Raw genomic sequence first — 5322 nt, 5'->3', positions numbered from 1 at the left:
TTCTATTTCTTTCCTAAATTGTTTATTCAGGGGTTCCATCATTTTTATATTCTCCTCTATTTTTTTTATCAGTGTATTCTTTAGAAGCAGTTTGTACTTCTTTGATTATAGTTACCACTACATTTTTTAGTTCCGAAATTATTTCTTCTATACCTTTCTGCAGTTGATTCTTTACTGTCAACGCTATTATTTCCGAGATATCTGGCATGTGATTTCCAGTTTCCTCAGTACTAGGATCTTGTGCATTTTTACTGGGTGGACTCGGGGCCTGAGACTGCATTTTGTTCCTTCTCTTTGTCGTTTTGCATACCACTGTTTTCTGACCTTTGGTGTAGCGCTTAGATAGAGTTATTACCTTAGCACCAGGTCCGGATCTATGAAGTTCAGATTCCTCCAGGTGGGTGTTGTTTGGATCTGGCTGCTGTGCTCCACTTCTTTCTGCTGCAGTTGTTAGAATTGAACCCTTTGTGTCTCTCTGGCAAAATGTTCTGCTCTTGAATCAGCTTGGTTGGTTTTGCCTCTAGCCTCTTTGCAGGGAGTTCTGCTGAAGGGTTCCCTGCTGGGCCTGCAGCCTGGGTCAAATGAGGATCCCCGGGCCCCTAGTCATCTCACTCACTTGCAGGGTCTGCGCTCTGGGTCTATACAGGATCCCACCGGGCCCCAGGTTGTCTCATTCACTCCCCAGGCCTGCACTCTGGGTCTGTTCAGGATCCCAAGGCCTGGGTTGTCTCATTCACTCACCAGGCCTGTGCTCTCGGTCTGTTCAGCATCCGGAGGGCCCCAGGTTGTCTCCTGCAGTTGTTTCTTTATTTCAGAAGATGTTGATTCATTGATTTCAGCTGTGTGATTCCCAATTTGTTCTGTCTAGTGTTCTCTGCACTTGTTATGGGTGGGCTTGGGGTCTGATACTGCATTTTGCTCCTTTTCATTGTCATTTTGTGTAGCACTGTCTTCTGACTTTTGTTGTAGAGGTTTGGTGCATTTATAACTTTAGCACCTATTGAAATTCAGGTGCAGATCTATAATGTTTGAATTCATCCAGTTGTTTCTGGCTTGGGTCTGGCTGCTGTGCTCAATTCTTTCCTGCTTCTGCCCTTGGGTGTGAACCTGTTGTGCCCCTCTGGCTAGATGTTGTGCTCCAGCACTAGCTAGGTGGTTCTCTCCCCTATTCTCTCTGCAGGGACTGCAGCTTCAGAGTTTCACCCCAGGCCTGTATGCCAGGCCTGAGTTGCATGTGAAGAGGACAAAGGACTGTAGGGGAGACAGGAAGCTCTCCCACACACTCACTGGGCCTGAGTTAAGAATGGATCTCAGTTTTTGTCCATTTGGTATGACTTTGTCTGTTTGTTTGTCACGGATGGCTTTTATCAGATTGAGATAACCAACATCTATTCTGATTTTCTGTAGCCTTTTTATCATGAATTAGTGCTGGACTTTGTCAAAAAGTTTTTAAAAATTTTGCATGTATTGAAATAATCATGTGATTTTTGTCTTTGGCTCTATTGACCTGGTGTATTACATTTATGGATTTTTTGTGTATTGCACCATTCCTGCATTCTTGGGATGAATCCCACTTGGTTGAGGTGTATAATCTTGATGATTTTCTGCATTCTGTTTGCTAGTATCTTATTGAGAAACTTTGTATCTATGTTCATTAGGGAGATTAGCCTTTATTTCTCTTTTATGGATAGATCTTCCTCTGTTTTTCCTGGAAGGATAACACTTGCCTCTAGGAATGAATTAGGGAGCATTACTTCCATTTCAATTTTATTGAAAAATTTGAAGAGTATTTATGTTAAATCTTCTATAATTTTCTTGTAGAATTCAGCAATGAATGCATGAGGACCTGGACTTTCCTTTGTTGGTTGATTTTAATTACATTTTAAACTCATTAACTGATATTGCATTATTCAGAATTTTTATCTTTCTGATTTAGCTTTGGAAATTCACATGTATCTAGGAATCTGTCCATTTTTCCTGTGTTTTCCATCCTGTGAGAGTAAAGATTTTTGAACTCAGGCCTGCTGGATACTCATTTGACCAAGAGCCCAGGTCCAGCTCGGAACCCTACAGCAGAACTTCCTGCAAAGAAGCTAGATGCAAGACCCATCCAGCTGATTCAGGAGCAGAATATCTTGCCAGAGTGACACAGAGGATTTAATTCCAAGGGCTGCAGCAGGAAGAAATGGAGCACAGCAACCAGCCACACCCCCGTGGATGAGTTTGAACTTGATAGATCCAGACGTGGTGCTAAGGTAATAACTCTGTCTAAGCTCTACACCAACGGTCAGAAGACAGTGATATACAAAATGACAAAGAGAAGATGCAAAATGCATTCCCAGGCCTCAAGCCCAACCAGAACAAATGAAGAAGACACTAGCATAGAAGAAATTGGAAATCACACACCTGAAATCTCTGAAATAATAGCTTTGGAAGTAAAGAAACAACTGCAGAAAGGTATAGAGCAAATCAGATCAGAAATTATTTCTAAAGTAAAAAAGAAATGATATCTATAATGGAAGAATTACTAAGTGCTCCTAAAGAAGACACTGATAAAAAAAGCAGAATATAAAAAGATGGAATCCTTGAATAAGCAATATGGGAAAGAAATAGAATGCATGAAGCAGATTCAAAGTGATGTACAGGAAAATAAAACCTCAATCACAAGCTGGCAAAGTTGTTGGAATGAAAGTGAAAATAGTCTTTTAGACCTTAAAGACACTATTGCAGCTGGTGAAAAAGTAAGAAAAGATCTCTTAAAAACAACTAGGATGCAGGAAAAAATAATTCAATACCTGCAAGACGATGCAAAGATGAACAATGTGAGACTAATAGACATCAATGAGAAGGAAGGAGTAAATACAAATGATATAAAAAGAATATGGATGGAAGTAATAGCAGAAAACTTCTCAAATATGGGGAAACTATCTGACATACAATTAACCATATAGAACTCCAAATAACATCAACCCAATTAAAACACACCCAGACATAAAATAATCAAGATCCCAGAATTTCAGCACAGGTACAATATACTAAAAACCTCTAAAGAAAAAAAAACCAGATCACATTTAAAGGAAAACCCATCAGAATAATGGCAGATTTCTCTTCACAAACAAGCAAGTCAAGAAGAGCATGGAGCAAAGTACTTCAAGTCTTGCAAGAAAACAAAATCCAACCCAGACTGATATACCCTGCAAAACTATCTTTCAAGTATAATGGAGAAATGAAGTACTTCCACAACAAAGAACAGCTAAAGAATTTCATGATGACAAAGCCAAGCCTACACAGACTATTAAATGATGTTCTAGCGAGGGAGCAAAATGACCATAACTCCATGAATGAGGATGGAAAGAACCCACCAAATAGGGCAAACAATTAAACACAGGAGAATAAATTATACAAAAGTCTTTCAGTTATTCTTTTGTATACAGCATCAAAATATTTCCATCAGCATACTCTACAAATGGACTTCTGCTCCCTATGGGTCATGATTCCCTGTGGGTCTGCATGGTGGATATCAAGGGAATAACGGTAGCTCAGTCCCACAAGCGACACCTGCTATTACTAAGCATCATGGACATTATCCATTTCCACAACATGCTAGAACTTTATGCTATATCCTATCCCCAAACTGTTAGAAGTGCTGGTCATTTATTTGCCATTCCAGTATTTATCCTGTTTTAGTCTTAATAATTCTTTACTATCATGAAAACTTTTTCTTGGTTCAATTGTTTTGAAACATTTATCTTTTAATTAATTAGTATTTAATTTTCTGAATATTGCTTAATCTTAATTTTTGTTTTAAGATTTGTACTGTATCTATTACAATCTACTTAAAAGACATGGTATGATATTTTATAGTATTAGAAACTTTAAAAAATAAATTTCCATTTTCCATTGACTTTATATTACTTTTTCCTTGTCTTTTACACACACACACACACACACACTTACACACATGAAAAAAATATGTGTGTAACCTGACATATGATAGATACTGTTTTGTAGAAATCTTTAATGACCTCTGAAATGGGTACATCTAATATATTTTACATAGTCTTGCATAACTATCATTTTGAGAGCTCTTTATTCTTTATCTAGGACCATATAGCAACTTCTCTTGCTTTCTGAATTATACTTTTTGTTGTTCCTATATGCTACATCTGGAGGGATTAGACTATTTTGCGTTTGTATGACTGGAAAATATTTTACTTTTAGTTTTCAAAGGTATGTTTCCCAAGTATAAAATTCAAAGAGGACAGATTTTTTTTTCAGTTCTTTAGTTAGTCTAGTTTCTTACACACTTGGTCTTTTTTTCTTTCTAATGTGGAATAAGATGCCATTTAATTTTGTTTTTCCACAGCTAATATTTTTTATGTATATGCTTTAATGATTTTTTTCTTTACAATAAGTTTTGGAAAATTTCATTTTTGTGTATCTTGGTACAATTTTATTCAAATTTCTTGTGCAAAAGGTTAATTTTTCTTGGAAATGTGGTGTTATAAGTTGAACTAAATTCAGAAATTTTAAATCTTTAAACATTTATTGCCTACTCCTTTATACTTTGAGAATTCTAATTAAATGAATATAAGTTTCTTGATTTTGACATGGAGTGAGCTATTATGACTGATCTGCAAATTCTTTCATTTTTAATTTGGACAATTTTTACTGTTATATTCATTTAAGTTTATAAATAATTTATTTACAATGTGCAATCTATTATCAATCTCATGCTACATATTCATTTCAGAAATATTTCTCTAAAATTCACTGTCTACATCTTAAAAACAAGAATTATGTAACGTGTATGTACCAATACCCCACAATGAATGTATTTGCTCTGTATCACAAATATGCAGTAATAAAAAGTAGTGAGGTAAAGTTAAACATTTTTTTGAAGTCATTATTTATGCATTTCTGAATTTCCACAGGATCTGTAGTGATTTCACCCTTCTCATTCTTCAATGCATGAAGTTGAATCTTTTCTTTCCAAAGGTTGGCTAAAGTTTTGTCAATCTTACTTTTTTAAAGAATCCATTCCTCTATTCATTAATTCTTTGTATTGTTTTCTTGGTCTCCATTGCACTGATTTATGCTCTGATTTTTATAATTTCTTCCCTTGTATAAGCTTTCTGTTTTCCTTCTCTTTTTTTTTTTCTAGAAACTTGAGGTGCAACATTAGGTTGCTTCTTTGTGTTCGTTTTGTTTGCCTGATGTAAGAATTCAACACTATAAACTTTCTTCTTCTTCTTCTTCTTCTTCTTCTTCTTCTTCTTCTTCTTCTTCTTCTTCTTCTTCTTCTTCTTCTTCTTCTTCTTC

This window comes from Octodon degus, unplaced genomic scaffold, assembly GCF_000260255.1.
Source record: "Octodon degus isolate 3935 unplaced genomic scaffold, OctDeg1.0 scaffold00136, whole genome shotgun sequence".
Lineage (NCBI taxonomy): Eukaryota > Metazoa > Chordata > Mammalia > Rodentia > Octodontidae > Octodon > Octodon degus.
Note: the sequence above shows the minus strand (reverse complement) of the source record.